Source organism: Patagioenas fasciata, chromosome W (genome assembly GCF_037038585.1).
Source record: "Patagioenas fasciata isolate bPatFas1 chromosome W, bPatFas1.hap1, whole genome shotgun sequence".
Lineage (NCBI taxonomy): Eukaryota > Metazoa > Chordata > Aves > Columbiformes > Columbidae > Patagioenas > Patagioenas fasciata.
In genome coordinates, this window is record NC_092559.1 from 55,775,064 (window position 1) to 55,793,546 (window position 18,483).

The window sequence follows — 18,483 nt, forward strand, 5'->3', positions numbered from 1 at the left end:
CAACCTTACAGGCTGACTGCATTCAATTGGACTTGCAGATTTGTCTGTGAAACAACCTGTGGCTATTGTGGGACAGTATGATGAGATTGATATACCGACTGTTAAATACCAATTGTCCCTCTGATCAAGAAAATGCAGGGAATGAATTTAAGTCTTAATAGGCTATGATCCTTTTGTCATATATGTACCATTTGTGAAATTTAATTCTGATTTTTTTTTTATTTGTAATCTATGTCCTTTAAATTGCACTAGCTGGTTTTCTTAACAGCACAGCTTTTGGCATGCATAAATGTAAATTACTGCAGAACCTGCAAGTCTTTAACATCAGGTCATAGGCCATACTTGTATTTGGTCTGATCCTATGTACTTGCACAGTTTTTGTTGATGGTTCTGGTAAGTCGCATAAAGCTGTAGTGGTTTGGTGTGAAGATAACAATTGGCATCATTCTGTAAAAATTATTGAAGGTTCAACCCAATTAGCAGAACTTGGCACAGCTTTAAATTACTTAGAGCTTTTTAAGGGGGAACCTCTAAATTTGATTTGTGATTTTGAGTACGTAGTCAAGATCCAACGCACGTATCTGATTCCGAACTTTTTTTGTTTGTTTGTTTGTTTGTTTAAAAAAAAGGGGGAGAAGTAGGGGAAACACCACAAACCCAATTGTCAAAAGCATTTTATGTGATGAAATACTTTGCAAGTATGACCCAAAACCATGCTAAATCAGAAAGAACCTACATTAGTTATGGTCAAATCACTAGTCAATGGAAAAGGCCCCATCAGTTGATAACCTGGGGAAAAGGTTATGTTTGTGTCATTACAGGCCAAGGATTGAAGTGGATTCCCACAAAATGGGTCAAGCCATGGCTGAATAAAGACAACAAAGATTCAATGGATGCAGATGGACAGAAGGGAGATAAGTTGTGAGGACTGTTTCAGATGTAAACCATGGATCCTAATTCAGTGTTATAGATGCTCACAGACCTGGTGGTCTAGAAGCCTATTAGCAAGCACGTGGTATACCTTCTGTGGAGAATGGTAATTTGAACAAACAGCAGGAGAGCCAAAAGGGTGATATTACACTTGGACAGTCAATGCAAAAATGAGGTAAAATTATGAGACATTCCTACAAAATCTATGAAATCACGCAGTTATAAATTTTCTACTTTCAACATTAGGATTATGGTTGTGCTGTATTAACTTGTTTGATTATTCTGAATCTATTAATAAGTGCTTTAGGCAAACTAGAACAGTACATTAATTAGATTGCCATAGTAAAGTTAAGGTTTGACATATAGCTTATGATTTTTGGAATAAGTGGGTAGTTGTTTGATCTTATTAAATAAGGTTTAATTGCATTATATGTAACTGTAATTATTGTGTTAATCGTGTGCTGTATATTGCAGTGTATTTCAAAGATGATTCAGCGCACTGTAAATGGGGCCTGGTTGGTTCAAGAACAAAAAGGGGGAATTGTGGAGGGGTTGCTGTTAGATGGAGATTTGTTACTGAACCAGCCAGGAATTTCAAGGCTGGGAACAGGACCTGCCGTGGGAGAGAAGCATCTCCGAAATAACAAGGCCCTAATGTGGTGTAAATCAATGGACCTATCAGCAGTGAGACTTCAGCACATGGACAGCTCGTGAATATAGATGATATCCAATTAGCGAATGCATGCTTGGAGCATGGATACGTGATCAGAGAATAGTTGCATATATAAGGAGACTTGTTTCTGTAATAAATGGCTTTGTGTGATTCACATTGAATCGGAATGTTGAGTCCTTTATCGTTCCAACAGTGCATGTCTGGAATCACACCAGTCAGGGAGTCTGTGTCCCTATTCCCAAGTTGTCAGGAGAAAGTATTGCCTTTTCCATAGTTAATCTTAACTTCTCCAAGTTGCTGGAGAGTAAACTGCATACAGTTGTCGAAAACTGTACCGCCAATTGCACCTGGGGCAGAGTGAAAGCTCCATTTGAAAAACAATATGCTTTTGATGGAGCCTGGAAGGTGAACAAAGAGGCATTCTATCAAATTCCCCCCCAAAACTGGACCAACCTTTGGAATGAAACGTGCAATAGATGGTACCTGAGTAATCTGATGACCCCTTTAAGGGGCACGCCAGTTATATTACCAATATCTCCTTGTCCTGAAGACTTAATGAATATACATAACGCCTCAGGTAAATGGTGGAGCCAAACTCATTGTATAAACCCACACCAGATATCATGTACCCAAGTTTCCTATTGCCCCCCCCTCCCCCTCCTGAAACTGAGCCTTTTGAGCACCCCTACACAGTTAAATGGTCTCCAGCATGGTGTATCCAGATTCCAAGTCGCCTAGGTCAGGAATATGATAAAATGGATAGAACTAGGTATGAGTGGATTTGGTCTATCAAGCATATGTGGTATGGAGACACTGACCTTAATCGTCCAGTTGATGAGAAATATGTTGAAGTCCCCTCACTAGAATACTGTTTCTCATACAATAAGTTACACAAAACTCTAAGCTAGGCAATTGCTATGTGGGTTAAAGGTTAGCTCTTTAAGGGTTAGTTAGTTAGTTCCCTATATTAATCCCCCCTTTTCTAAGAGGTTAGTAAATTCTTTTACTAATATGATGATTCTTTATCTAATGTCTTTACAAAATACTTATTAGATTCTAACTTCTGTCTTAGCTGATGTTTCTTCCAGTTGCTATAAGTATCTCCGGTACTCTGGCAACACCACAAGAAACACCTCATCATTATACAGACCAGTATCCCTAAAACCAATATTCCCACTAAAGCTACAAATAAGGATCGTAGCCAAGCGAAGTTGGGAAGCCAGGAAGTGAGCCTTTCCCATAAATTTGAGAATCCCCATGACATATTATCTTGAGTAACTAGATGGAGGATCTCAGATTGTTCCCATATCTTTTGAATATCTGTTTCTAGCCGTTTCTCCTGATTAATATATGAACAACAACTTTGGTTTATCACTACACACACTCCTTCTTTTGCAGTCAGGAGGTTTAGAACCATGCGATTTTGTAGGACTAGTTTGCTTAGTGACGATATCTCTTCCTGGAGCCCTTGAAGAGCATCCATAGTGGCATTTTCGATTTTCTTGATTGTGGCTGATATATTTAATATGGTTTTTTCTAATTCACTAACTCCTAGCTGAGGAATAAACCATCTGGCAAAACTATGAAATCCAGAGGGTCTCTTTACAAGAGGGTTATTCGGCACTGAATGCGTTTTTCTCCATAACGTCCTAACAATACCCGGGGGTGGGTATGAATGGTTAAACACCTTTTCTTGAGGTAATATGTATCTGTCTGTACAATGGCCTTGCCAATTATCAGGTAGACTTTTCCTGACTCACCTATCCCCGCAAAGCCACCACCACCTAGGAGTTAGATTACAATTTGTTGCTATATTGGAAGGGAAGTTAAGGTTTCCAGTATTTTGTATGCTTCAATTAAACCCTAGTTCTTTCAGCTTGGTTATATTAAAGGTTCCTACACTCTGCGAATGACTACATTCACTGCAATTTGGAAACTTTTCCCAACTGGTGGTTTTATCTGTGCAGTTCATACATCTGGAATAAATTGTAATTTCAGTTTGATTCCAAGGTACCAATTTGAAACTTCTTCCTATGGTTTTACTCAGGTCCTGCCCATAAAGACAAGTTTGCCTCCGGTTTGCATCCCACTTTCCCCATCCATCCCCTTCTCTACTCCAGTCTGGATGGGGTACACTGAACAGTGGAAATGTCATTCCTCTTGGGAGAACAGTGCATATCCAACAGTCTGAAAGATTCAAATTGTTCCCAGTCATTTGGGTGAGCTTTACATGCCAATTTTTTACATGCCAACCATGTCCTAAAGCTATGATCGTGAAAAATATAATTTTCCAGGTTGCACCTGGGTTACCCTCCATGGTGTTTTGCAGACTTTCTTCACTCTAGAATGATGGATCCAGGACTCAACCCTTCCTTTGCTCTTGGCCTTGTTCGTATATGCAAAAGGGCCAAAGGGAAGGATTGAGGCCAAGCCAGGTTAGCTCCCTGCCCCAATTTTACAATTTGTTGTTTAATTAGATGATTCATTTTTTCTACCTGGCCACTGGATTGAGGACAATAAAGGGTATGTAGTTGCCAGTCTATTCCCAAATGTTGACTGAATTGCTGTACAACTTTTGAAATAAAATATGGCCCTCTATCAGAGGATATAACAGCTGGAACTCCAAACCTTGGTATTATTTCTTGTACTAATGTTCTAGTCACCTCCCGAGCTTTTGTTGTTCTGGTAGGGAATGCTTCTGGCCAGCCTGAAAAGGTATCAGTTAATACCAACAAATATCAGTACCCCCTTTTCTTGGGAGTTCCGAAAAATCAATTTGCCATTGTTGCCCAGGTCCATTTCCTTTCCCAATTTGACCCATTTCTGGCTTGGGTGTAGTCTTAGGATTAGCCTGGAGGCAAAGATCGCATTGTTGTGTCACCTGCCTTATGGTAGTATACAAATTTCTAGCTACTATTTTTCTGATCAAATATTTGTGTAGTGCTTCTGCTCCCCAGTGTCCCTTCCTGTGCTCTTCCCTTACTAAAGGCCGAACTAAATAGGAGGGAACAATAAGTTTTCCTTGTGGGGTGTGAGCCCAGCCTTCCTTATTATATGATCCCTCTAAATCTATGATAAGTTTCCGGTCTTCCTTAGTATACTCTGGCTTACCTTCCAAAGAGGCCTGCCCATTGGAGACTAGAGCACTTTCTATTTTTACCTCCTTGTTTTGCTTCTCTGTCCGCCAGCTCATTCCCTTTTTCCAATTCCAAGCTCACTTTCTGGTGTGCCTTCATATGCATGATTGCCACGTTCTTAGGAAGTTGAGCTGCTTCCAATAGTTTCAATATATTGTTTGCATGTTTGATATGTTTGCCTTGAGAGTTTAAGAGTCCTCTTTCCAAATTGCTCCGTGCACATGCATGGCCCCGAAAGCATACTTGGAGTCATTATAGATGTTAACCATTTTACCTTGAACTACTTCCAGAGCACAAGTAAGGGCAATTATTTCACAGAAATACGTCCTTTCACTTTGGTCAGTGGCTCCCTTTACTACTATGTAATCATTATGTATTGGCAATCTACCAAAAATTCCACTTGTTTTTGTTCATTCCAGGTTCCCATCAGTCTTTTCCAAAACTTGCTACTGTCCGATTCTCCCTCTGCTTACTTCCTCTGCACCTTTCCCAACATTAATTTTCCCAATGTACATTGATCTCTCTCTAAAGGCTTTCAAAGCCTTCCAACCTTTTTAGTTCCCTACTTTCCTGCAGTGCTGCTACGCCTGTCCTTTCAACAATCTTTCTCTTCCCTGTTACTAAATACTCTCCAGGCTTCTTCTAACAACGTTTACAAATTTCTACTTTCTTTTGCTCCTAGTTTCTGTAACTTCTCTAAGGGGAGCTTGCACTACTTGCAAGAGGCTACCCTGAGAGGTATCCGGCTTGCCCTCCCCTTCGCCACTTCAGCAGCGGTTTTTCTATTTTTTTTTTTCCTTCTTTCTCTTCTTGCTGCAGTTTAGACACAGGCAAGGCCACGCAGACAGGGAGACTGAGTTTATCTTGCAGTTTGGCACAGGCCTGAAATTTATGTTCAAGCTGTACAGCACAGGCCTGGGATATTTTGCTATTTTGTTTTTCCATTTAATTCCAGTCATAATACACTCTATATGCAATTCCAATTAGCTCAGCAATCATTACATTCCTCAGCCCCATTTACCTTTTGCAATTTCTTACAGATGTCAGAAAAACAGCATATTAAACTTAAGTCCATTATTTCCATTTTCCTAGACCCAATTCAGTTCATATTCTAGCCACTTTTAAATACAATCTCTCCCAAGCTCACATCCATCATAACATTCAGCGTTTTGTTTGGTTTTTTTTCCCCATATCTGCGACTAGCACATAAATGCACTATGAATCAGAGTTTAACAACTTAAATCCTTTTCTGGTTTCAAAATTGTTAGATAACTATAAGAGCAAATTAACTTAACAATGCACATGGAATCGCTTGTCCAAGGGGTGGAAACACAGTCCTACCATCTGCCATGGATTGATCCAAACCACGCCGGAACAAGGTAAAGCTCCAGAACACTTGCAATATATTGATGACATCATCATATGGGGTGACGGAGTGAAAGAAGTCTTTGAGAAAGTTGAGAGAATAATTCATATTCTTTAGAATGCCAATTTTGCCATAAAACGAAGCAAGGTCAAAGGACCTGCATGAGAGATCCAGTTTTTAGGAATAAAATGGCAAGATGGGCGTCATCAGATCCCAATGGATGTGATCAGCAAGATTGCAGCTATGTCTCCACCTACTAATAAAAAAGAGACACAAACTTTCTTGGGCGTTGTAGGTTTTTGGAGAATGCATATCCCTGACTACAGCCAGATTGTGAGCCCTCTCTATCGAGTGACTCAGAAAAAGAACCATTCTGAATGGGGCCCGGAACAACGACAAGCCTTTGAACAACTTAAGCATGAGATAAGTCATGCAGTGGCCCTTGGGTCAGTTCAGACTGGACTAGATGTTAAAAATATGCTCTACATTGCAGCCAGAGGTAATGGCCCTACCTGGAGCCTCTGGCAGAAAGCATCAGGAGAAACTCGAGGTCAACCCTTAGGTTTTTGGAGTCGAGGATACAAAGGATCTGAGGCCAACTATACTCCAACTGAAAAAGAAATACTAGCAGCATATGAAAGGGTCCGAGCTGCTTCGCAAGTGATCAGTACTAAAGCACAGCTCCTCCTGGCACCTCGACTGCCGGTGCTGAGCTGGATGTTCAAAGGGAAGGTTCCCTCTCCACATCATGCAACTGATGTTACATGGAGTAAATGGATTGCATTAATCACGCAAAGAGCTCGAATTGGACGTAACACGGAGGAAGTAACACGTGTTGAAGAAGCACCACCGTATAATAAACTTTGAGAGACTGAAAGGCAATATGCACTGTTCACAGATGGATCCTGCTGTCTTGTAGGAAAACATTGCAGGTGGAAAGCTGCTGTGTGGAGTCCCACACAATGAGTCACAGAAGTCACTGAAGGACAAGGTGAATCTAGTCAATTTGCAGAAGTAAAAGCTATGCAGCTGGCTTTGGACATTGCTGAACGAGAAAAATGGCCAGTACTTTGTCTCTTCACTGACTCATGGATGGTGGTAAATGCCCTGTGGGGGTGGCTACAGCAATGGAAGAGAAGTAACTGGCAACGCAGAGGTAAACCCATTTGGGCTGCCACACTGTGGCAAGACATTGCTGCCTGGCTAGACAGCCTGCCTGTAAAAGTATGCGTCCTGTCCCAACAGATGGGATGAGGGATGAGTTAACTCTGAACGCGACACGCGCCCTGACTCAACAGATGAGATCAGGTGTGAGTTAACTCTGGGTAATTCTGCACGGCAATGCGAAGTGAATGACAGACAATCACTCCGGGGGTCCAATTATGAATTTCCTAAAAGCACATGGTGCTATACAGATTACAGCAATTAGTGACTTGGCAAAAGTATGTTATAGCACCACAAAACTTATCAATACATTGACAGCAAAAGCCCTTCTAAAAGCAGTGGATTGGCAACAATTAGTAACTGTAATGCAAAACTTAACAAGACTTTAGCAGTAGAACTTAAAATGATATTACTTTATATGTTTAAGGAAAAGCAAGAGAGAGAAAGAAGAGGAAAACCAAGATATCAGAAAGAGAAAGGGAGAGAGAGAGACAGAGAGGGAGAGTAAGGTATCACCACTCCACATGTACATCGGTCCCACGACGACCTCTGGAGGGCGGGACGCGTTGAAGATTTACACGCTGCCAACCTGTATCATATGTGAGGTTGTTTTATAACCCAGTTCATTTACATGTGAGATAGGAGAAGGCGGTTCGTCTCCTCCCTCTGCTCGCTCTTCATGCTAATTAGGAAGACTCTTCTGGAAATGGGTCTGGGGTCTTCAAACTAGGGGAAAGTTCATGGTATTGACCAGAAGTGAGTTGTCTTGTCCATCAGGGGTAGCTGTCGGTTCGTGATTTCTTCTGGTAGTTGGTTGTCCGACAGATGGTTCATCTCTATCATCCCAATTAGGCTATGAGACCTTTTACAGCAACACTGTTAAGTGACCTTATCTTCCAAGGTGTCTGCCTCCATGGTCATAAAACTTCGGGAAAGATAAGATGAGGTATCATCTATCTCTTCTTCCCAAAGTAACAAAAACCAGACATTTAAGGCATAACAAGGTTTTTGTTCTGCTAAGCATGGGGGGAGTGCTTCAAGATTGTCACATGTCATGTAGACACTCATGTGCCTAAAGTTGAGCCACTGAGGAACATCGAAAAAACTGGCAAGTGGATCAGGCTGCTAAGATTAAAGTAGCTGAGGTGGATTTGGACTGGCAACATCAAGGTGAATTTTTCCTAGCTCGGTGGGCCCATGATGCTTCAGGGCATCAAGGTAGAGATGCAACATATAAATGGGCTCATGATCAAGGGGTGGACTTAACTATGGACTGTGGGAAAGCAAAGACGTGGGAAAGCAAGATGTGCGGTTCCAGCCACCTGGATGATAAAGGAAGATCAGTACTAACATGACCATCTGGACGGTCAAAGAAATAGTACTAACATAATTAGATCATAGCAAAATTAAGGGCCTTGGACAGACTGTGCTGAAGTACGTTTCTCATAATTGTAAAGAGTGATAGCCCAGACTCCTGAGAATGGTATCTCAGGCTGGATGACCACCCCCAAGTGCATGGGATGTGTGAACGTCCTTGAGGCACTCCACTAGATACTGGCCTCCAACTGGACTCCGCACCATTGACCACCACTCTCTGGCTTCTCTCTTTAAGCCAGTTTGCAACCCACCTCACTACTCTATTGTCTAGACCACACCTCCTCAATTTAGCTGTGAGGATGCTGTGAGAGACTGTGTCAAAGGCTTTACTGAAGTCAAGGTAGACCACAACCACCACCCTGCCACCATCCATCCACCTTGTTACATTCTCATAAAAGGCTATGAGGTTGGTCAAGCATGACTTACCCTTGGTAAAGCCATGCTGACTGCCCCTAATGACCCTCTTATCCCTGATATGCCTTGAGATTACACCAAGGATAAGCCGTTCCATTACTTTCCCAGGAACAGAGGTGAGGCTGACCGGTCTATAATTACCCGGGTCCTCCTTCTTGTCCTTTTTGAAGACTGGAGTGACATTTGCTTTCCTCCAATCCTCGGGCACCTCTCCCATTTCCCAAGACTTGGCAAAAATGATGGATAGCAGTCCAGCAATGACTTCAGCCAGCTCCCTCAGCACCCGCAGATGCATCCCATCTGGACCCATGGATTTATGGACGTCCAGACTATTTAATTGCTCCCTAACCCAGTCGTCATCGCCTAAAGCAAACTCCTCCATTGACCTGGCTTCATCCGGGGTCTCAGGGGTACGGGGCTCCCCAGGACAGCCTCCAGCAGAGTAGACAGAGACAAAGAAGGCATTCAGCAATTCTGCCTTCTCTGTGTCTTCTGCCACCAGGGCACCCACCTCATTCATCAGTGGGCCTACATTGCCTCTGGTATTAGTTTTATCTGCTATGCATTTGAAAAAGTTCTTTTTGCTGTCCTTGACCCCTCTCATCAGCTGTAATTCTAAGGAGGTCTTGGCTATCCTAGCTGCCTTCCTACATCCTCTAACAGCAGCCTTATATTCCTCCCTCTCTGCTCTGCCTGGCTCTGCTCTCGCTGCTAACAAGATCTCTGCCTGTGTGTGCATCTTTGTCTGCACCCCAGTGTGCATCGTTCCTCATCGCCACAAGTGATGCCCCACGTGAGTGTGTGACCCCTGGAGGCTCTTCATTGAGCAGTGTGTTTGGTGGCGACCACGCAATCCGACGGGTGAGTAAATTTTATTTGTGGCCACATTAACCCCTAGGGTATAGATAGGGACAAGCAGTCCTCATTGAACAAGAGATCTGCAGGATTGCATTAGTATAGGGCAAGCTGCTTCTCAGGAGCATAAATTGTATTTGCATGTTTTACTGCAGATATTACCTTCTTCTGGGTATCGTATTTCTGAGAAGCAGGCCACTTCGCTCCTGGTATGGGTGAGAGAGAATTGTGCTTGGTTTCCAAGTGAGGGGACGTTTGACAGTAAAATTTGGAAACAAGTTGGGGAACATCTACATGCACAAAAGAGTTCAGGTTTTACGGTCCCTGACGGTTTGCATGTAACTTGGAGATTTGTGTACTCTGCGCTATCGCAGCTGCAGTCAGCAGAGCAAATAATGCAAGGGCAAAAAGGGGAGGATGGAAAGCAAAACATAAATGAGCAGGTTGCTAATGATTTGAGTCTTGACAGCACTGACAGCACTAATCCTTTTGAGTCAGGTTCTATAGATCTTGAAAAAGGGTCAGGTTTATATCCATCATTAATGCCATCACAGCTGTGTAAAGATAAGGCAGAAATTTGTGAGGAGTTGGGTCAGGAGTCTAAAACTCTGCCCTCAGCACCTCCTTTGCCTGATTTTAATGATGCTGATACAGCACACAGAAACCCCTCCATGACTAGGACAGTGGAACACAAAGGGGTGATGCAAAAATGCCGTGAAAAGGCTATGGAGCACAGCGATTTTTCTTTCACCTTTCCAGTTATTTACAAACCACAATGACCACCAGAACATGACGGAATACGTGCTTCTGTGTGTTGCCTTTCCAAAAATCAAGCAACTTGTCAGGAGTGTGAGTTAATTGTTTTACTGGTTGTTGTTACATTTTCTTTGTGGTATTGTTTGTATAAGTGCACTGTAAGCCTTCTCCCTCCTTCTCCCACTCGCACTGCAAACCGCTCCACGCTTCCCCCACCTCCCTCCCTCTTCTCATGGTTTTTACTTACAAGATGGGGTTGGGAACAACTGTTTTCAGTCGTGTTCCTAAGAAATTAGTATTGGGAGGTGTTTTAGAACATAGGAAAGCACTTGTAAATATGAGGAAGGAATGAGGCGCGGAAAAGACCTTACAACCCTTGAGATTTTAAAAAAGGTATGTAATTACAGTGCTGGATAAACGAGGGATAACTCCACCCAAGACGTGTAAATTTTCAGTAGCTGTGAGCTTGGTTAAATGTAGTAAAGTGTTACATATTCATGAAAGTTTTAGGAACGCCTATACATATTCATAACCTGTCCCTAAGAAGCTGGTTCTTATTACAATGAGTTCTGGGAGACCATTTCCAGAGTCTCCACCTCCGGCTCCTCCTGGTTGCAGCTGCACAGTGATCGTGAACCCGGGTCCTCTTCTCTGTACACGGTCACCTTTGGTCTAGTGTGATGAGTTGGTTAGGACTCAGACTGCTGAGTTGGTTAAAACTGGCATATCTCCTGTCCTGTGCCCAAGTTTCTGTTATCTAGTTCACCCAAGGATGCACCGAGGATGCACCCAAGGTTTTTTATCTTTGCAAGGCGTCAGCAAACTCCTATTTCTCGTACAATAAGTTACACAAAGCTAAACAAGGCTAGGCAATAGTGATGTGGGTTAAGGGTTAGCTCTCTAAGTGTGTTTAAGTATTAGTTCTTTAAGTGTTAATTAGTTAATTGTTAATTCCCTGTATCAGGAAGATCTTGTGAAATATTAAAATCGGTGGTGGCTGCTGTGTAAGTTAGATGAATGGGAAAAGTGGTCGGAGAATAGAACCTTGAAGTATAAAACTTTATTGCAAATAATGTTGTTTTTAAAGCAAGAAGAGCAGGACAAAAATAAAACTCTGCAAGAGCTCACTAAATCATTTCAGACAGTACTACAGGTGGAATGGTTTGAACTTTGACAAGCTGGGAGACAATTAACGGATAACACACAAATCATAGAAAACTTGCAGAAGTCTGCAAGATGCTTTCCTTATTAACCTGTTTTCTTTGTAGGTGTCTGTTTAAGCATATTACAGTTTAATAAGTCTTTGCCTGTTATATGGTACAGTAAGTTCAAAGACTGCTAAATCATGAGAATCCATGGACCCAAAATGTACATTTTGTGATTATACAGAAGACTGTGAGTAATTAAGTTCTTAACTGCGTGAATGTGATGATAAGATTTTGTGTGTGATAGCTGTTACTTTTCTTTCTAGCATGCTAGCTTTATTCCAGCATCCAGACTTGCACAACTCTGTGATAGGCTGTGTCTCATCTTGGTGTACTAAATTTGGTTTTTTTGTAGGCACACTGGATAAAGAATCCTGGTTTTGGGATAACAGTTGTAGCACCCCAGATGAGACACTAATAAAAGCCTTGCCCAGTCCAGCTTGCTAGGGCAGCGGGGGGGCAGGTGCTGATTGGGCTCCAGCACACACTGACCTGTTTTGTCAGGGAGACCCAGCGGTACCTCTACCTGGCTGAGCAGTAAGCGGTCCAAAGGTGCAATGCTAAAATCGAGATATTGTCTCGAATAAGTATAATTGTGATCCATTTGCATATTTGAACTTGGTATTTGGTTTGCATATCTGAACTCAGCAATTTATTTTGCATATTTATATTTGGTACCAAAAGAATTTCAGTTGTTAAACTCTGATTTGCATTGAATTTATGTGCTAGTTGGAGGTATGGGAAATAAAACTAAATGCTATGATGGATGTGAACTTGGAAGAGGTTGTGTTTAAAAGTTGCTAGAATATGACCTGATTTCGATCTAGGAAAATTAAAGTAATGGATGGATGGTTAATATGCTGTTTATTGACATCTTTAAGAAACTGCAAAAGGTAAATGGGGCTGAGGAATGTTAACTATTGCACATCTAATTAGAACTGCATATAGAGTGTATTACGGCTGGAATTAAATGGGAAAATAAAAAAGCAAAATATCCCAGGCCTGTGTTGTACAGCTTGAACATAAATTTCAGGCCTGTGTCAAGCTGCAAGATAAACTTAGCTCCCAGGCAGCTCCCAATTAGCACCAGTGATTACACCATCTGCGTGGCCTTGCCTGTATCTAAACTGCAGCAAAAAAAAAAAAAGAAAAATCTGGCTGCCAGCTGCCAAAGTGGCTAAAGGAGGGGTTTTCTTCCCTCCACTGCAGTAATGTTGCCGCTGGAGAACTGTAACAATGAAGCAGTCTGAGGGTGAAATTTAAAGGCATCCCCAGTAGATCTGTAGTCCTAATGAAGCTGGGAAATTAAACCGCAAACTTTTTTTAATAGACATATTCACAGAATCACAGAATGTTGGGGATTGGAAGGGACCTCAAAAGATCATCTAGTCCAATCCCCCGCTGGAGCAGGAACACCTAGATGAGGTTACACAGGAATGCGTCCAGGCGGGTTTTGAATGCCTCCAGAGTAGGAGGCTCCACAACCTCCCTGAGCAGCCTGTTCCAGTGTTGTGTCACCCTTACTGAGAAGAAGTTTCTTCTCAAATTTAAGTGGAACCTCTTGTGTTCCAGTTTGAACCCATTACTCCTTGTCCTATCATTGGTTGTCACCAAGAAGACCCTGGCTCCATCCTCGTGACACTCACCCTTTATATATATCTGTAAACATTAATAAGGTCACCCCTCAGTCTCCTCCAAGCTAGAGACCCAGCTCCCTCAGCCTTTCCTCATAAGGGAGATGCTCCACTCCCTTAATCATCTTTGTTGCCCTACGCTGGACTCTCTCCAGCAGTTCCCTGTCCTTCTTGAACTGAGGGGCCCAGAAATGGACACAGTATTCCAGATGTGGTCTCACCAGGGCAGAGTAGAGGGGAAGGAGAACCTCTCTCGACCTACTAACCACCCCTCTTCTAATACATCCCAGGATGCCATTGGCCTTCTTGGCCACAAGGGCACAGTGCTGGCTCACGGTCATCCTGCTGTCCACCAGGAACCCCAGGTCCCTTTCCCCTACACTGCTCTCTAATTGGTCATTCCCCAACTTATACTGGAACCTTGGGTTGTTCCTACCCAGATGCAATACTCTACACTTGCCCTTGTCATATTTCATTAAATTTTTCCCTGCCCAACTCTCCAGCCTGTCCAGGTCTCGCTGGATGGCAGCACAGCCTTCTGGAGTGTCAGACACTCCTTCCAGCTTCGTGTATCAGCTGATAGTACACTCTATTCCCTCGTCCAAATCATTGATGAATATATCAAATAATATAGGCCCCAGTACTGACCCTTTAGGCACTCCACTAGATACAGGCCTCCAACTGGACTCTCCCCATTGACCATGAATCTCTGGCTTCTTCCCTTCAGCCATTTCACAGTCCACCATTCTGTGGTAACTAGTTTTAAGAGACTTCTTAGTAAATTCACCATGCTAGTTTTTGAGGTCATGGGACTGTCGTGGCTGAGACAGACAAACGACATAGACCAAGTTCTTCCAGGATGAAAGTAGGAGATGCCATTTATTGCCACAAGTGCATTTTTATACAGTTTTACCAATTCATGTGTCTCTTCACTATTGGTTACAAGTTACAGCAGTAACATCTCATTGGCTATTTTTGCTGTCATCAATGTTACTCTTTTACTCCTTTCTCTCTCACAGGTACATCCTTAACATCTCCGTATACTCCGTTACTCCCATCTTTCTCACAGGTAGGCCTTCATATCTTCAAGGGTAATTTCTGTTCCCATGCCCTATGTCAGGGAATCCAAGGTCCCACCGTAGTCCCACAATTCTCCCTTTTTGCATTTGTGCTAAATAATTGCCTTCATTGTCTACTGCAGGGCCCTTGGCAGCAGAGAAATCATGCATGGCAACAATAGTAACACAACCACAGCAATCATCAAGACAATCAGTACTGTTTTCACAACTGATAACAACAACCCTGAAAGCCTCCAACCACTAAACAATTTAATGAATCCCATCAAAATCTTCACACCCATGTCCTTGAGCTAATAACAAAAAGTCTATTGCAGCTCTATTCTGCAGCGTAGCATGTCTTATAGAATCTACATCTAACAAAAGTCCACTTAAAGCCTTAGAAGTTCTGTTAGTTTGTTTAACTAGCCAGCATCCTAATTTTTCAAAAATATTAAAAGCTTTAGCTGTACCAACACCAGATACAAGAGATCCTAAAACCCTTAACCCTGATCCCCAAAAATCTACATTATCATCACATTTTGACTCATATACATGCAAAAAGTGTTTTTCCCGTCTTGCTCTTCTGTGATCTATTATCATAGATACATTGGGCATTAAGAGAGTTAATCGTCCCAAAATACACAGTCCTCCAAAAGCATTAGAAGGAATTCCTGGCCAGGCTCTGTCTCCACAGATCAAGAATACACCATACAGGAGGTTCTGGAGTCGCTGTCCCACATTATCAATGACACCCCTCGGATTCTTCTGCGAGGCATTACACCATCGAGTTTCATTTCTATAGTCACCAAGGGTAGCATTAACATTTTGCAGTTTATCCATTCATGTTCTCGTATATTGTTCTGACACTTTTCACAAACCAGCTGGATACAAGAGTCCATGGGCATAGATGCCAGCAATTCCAATTCCAGTTCCAGTTCCTCTCTGCTTCCGAGAGGCAATTAATCCAAAGTGCCGTGCTGGTATTATTACAGTTTGTTGCAATGCCTTTGCACCAACCGCTATTTTGAAACAGTTGTGTGATGCTGCTGTAGACATCAAGGTGGATGCCAACCAAGCATGTGTGGAACGGGTTTTCCGGAGACGCCATAGCTAGGCATATAGAGTCCTGGCCAGTCATGTTGGCTAAAGTAATCCACATGTTAGTCTTTGTCTGTGCAGGTATCCAAAATGCAGCAGCTGCAGCAATCATTGTCAGGAAGATAACACAGGTTTCACATTTCGTGGCAGCAACCATTGCGGCCCTTGATCTGTAAAGACACAAGCATAGCCTCTCCCCCAGGTTATCAATTGATGTGGTCTTTTCCATTGACCATTCACTAGTGATTTGACCATAACTAATGTAGGTTCTTTCTGCTTCAGCATGTTTTTGGGTCATACTTGTAAAGTGTTTCATCACAGGGCAAATTTGGGCTGCACCACTTAGATATAAGTGATTCGTGACATACAATGCTTTTGACAATTGATTTTGTGGTGTTTCCCCTAACTCTCCCCCTTTCTGTTTTTGAAAAACATTTCAGAATCAGATATGTGCATTGGACCTTGACTACATACTCAGAATCACAAATCAAATTTAGAGGTTCCTCCTTAAAAAGCTCTAAGTAATGTAAAGCTGTGCCAAGTTCTGCTAATTGGGTTGAACCTTCAAAAATTTTTACAGAATGATGCCAATTGTTATCTTCATGCCAGACCACTACAGCTTTATGAGACTTCCCAGAACCATCAACAAAAACTGGGTAAGTATATAGGATCAGACCAGATACAAGTATGGTCTGTGACCTGATGTTAAAGACTTGCAGGTTCTGCAGCAATTTACATTTAGGCATGCCAAAAGCTGTGCTGTTAAGAAAATTGGCTAGTGCAATTTACAAGGACATAGATTGCAAAGAAAAAAAAAAAAAATTAAATTTCACAAATGGTACATATATGACAAAAGGATCATGCCCTATTCAGACTTAAATTCATTCCCTGCATTTCTTGATCAGAGTAACAATTGGTATATCAGTCCGTTAGCATTCTTATCATACTCTCTCACAACAGCCACAGGTTGTTTCTATGTCATACCTATAAATAGACAAATCTGCAAGTCCAATCGAAGGCAGTCAGCCTGTAAGGTTGTCATAAATTTATTCATCAAAGTCTCTAAGTCCATTTTGGCTGTCATATTTATTGGATATTGTTTTCCCTTACCGGATCGAAGTCCATTTCAGTTCTGTCAGTGTAGTATTTGCTTTATCAAAACATTGGCTGTTAATACTAGTGGAAATACAGCATTCGAAATTTCCTTGGAGATTCCTCACTTGCAGCAAGCAGCTCTACACCATCCAAGCACCTTCTTGTAGGACATGCAACTAAACAGAATTCTCAGAAAACATTATTTGAGCTTACAATTTACTTAACAAATCTTGACATAACAGATGTATAGGGCTTTCTGGCAAATACAAGAAATCATCTGTTAAAACTATGTTCCAAATTTGGCATTCCATTGGTCTCAAAAAACAGCCTTTCTTTCATTCTCTCCCATGACCTCAAAAACTATCACGGTGAATTTACTAAGAAGTCTCTTACAACTAGTTACCACAGAATAAGTCTATTAATAAAAAAATTTTGCTTTCATTTCCCAGCTTCGTTAGAACTGTGGATCCACTGGCGATGCCTTTAAATTTCACCCTCAGACTCTTGCATGCAGTATTACAGTTCTCTAGCAGTAACATTGCTGGGGGGTGGGCAGGGGGGAATAAAACCCTCCTCTCGCCCACATCTGAGATGGCAAGACCTCCAGCCCAGCATGAAAACAGATCAGTTCAAACTCCACATCAAACCAGCGTGGCTCCACTCCACACCCAAATTAGTACCAGTCTGACCCAGAGAAGCACTGAGCACTCTGACCCCCCAGAGCTGACCAGTGTGAAAAGACCGACTTCAGCAAGGAGGTAAAATGATGAGCTCTTTCCCCATATGTGCTGGAACCTAAGAAACAAGACGGAAGCAAAAAGAAACAGCACCTACAACCCCTGATTCAAAGCCGAGAAGCAATGCAGTGCCGCAACAAGGATGGATGACAACACTTAAGGAAAAAAAAAGACAGAGCGAGGGGAATAAAGCCCCCCTTTCTCCACTTAGCAGCGGGCAACCAGGTTTTTCCCTTTTTATTTTTCTTTCTCTTCTTGCTGCAGTGTAGATATAGCCAAGGCCATGCAGGTGGCGTAATTGCTGGTATGAAGTAGGAGGCTCTGGCAAACTCCATGGTTACAATGAGCTGAGTTTATCTTGCAGCTTGACAAAGGCCTGAAATTTATATTCAAACTGTACAACACAGGCCTGGGATATTTTGCTTTTTTGTTTGCCCATTTCATTCCAACCATAACACACTTTATATGTAATTCCAAGTAGCTCCGCAATAGCTACATTCCTTAGCTTCATTTACCTTTAAAAATTTACAGATGTCAAAAACCAGCATATTAAACAGCAATCCATTATTCCATTTTCCTAGATCCAAATCAGTTCATATTCTAGCAGCTTTTAAATACAACCTCATACAATACCAAGTTCTCATCCATCATAGCATTTAGGGTTTGTTTTGTTTCTGGTTTTGGTTTTTGTTTTGGTTTTTTGTGTGTGTGTGTTTTGTTTGTTTTGTTTTTTTCAATGCAAAGCAGAGTTTAACAATTTAAATTCTTTTCTGGTCTCAAAATTAGCAAATTAACTTACAGTACCATACTTCACCCAATTTTTTCTAAAGTTCTGCAGAACAACATTAATTGCAATACAGCACTAAAACCCAGAATTCCACATTTAAGCCACATTCGACTACAGTATCATTTCAAGTTTTGTTTTTTCAGAATATTTCCCCAAAAGTTACTCTAATGTGTAAGGATTCATCCTAAGGGGGAGCA

General features: G+C 41.9%; 1 pseudogene; it reads right to left on the minus strand.

The window, feature by feature from the left end:
* Positions 1–2,609: 2,609 nt before the first annotated feature.
* LOC139826327 (syncytin-2-like) overlaps positions 2,610–18,483 on the minus strand; it is a 33,373-nt pseudogene continuing 17,499 nt past the window's right edge.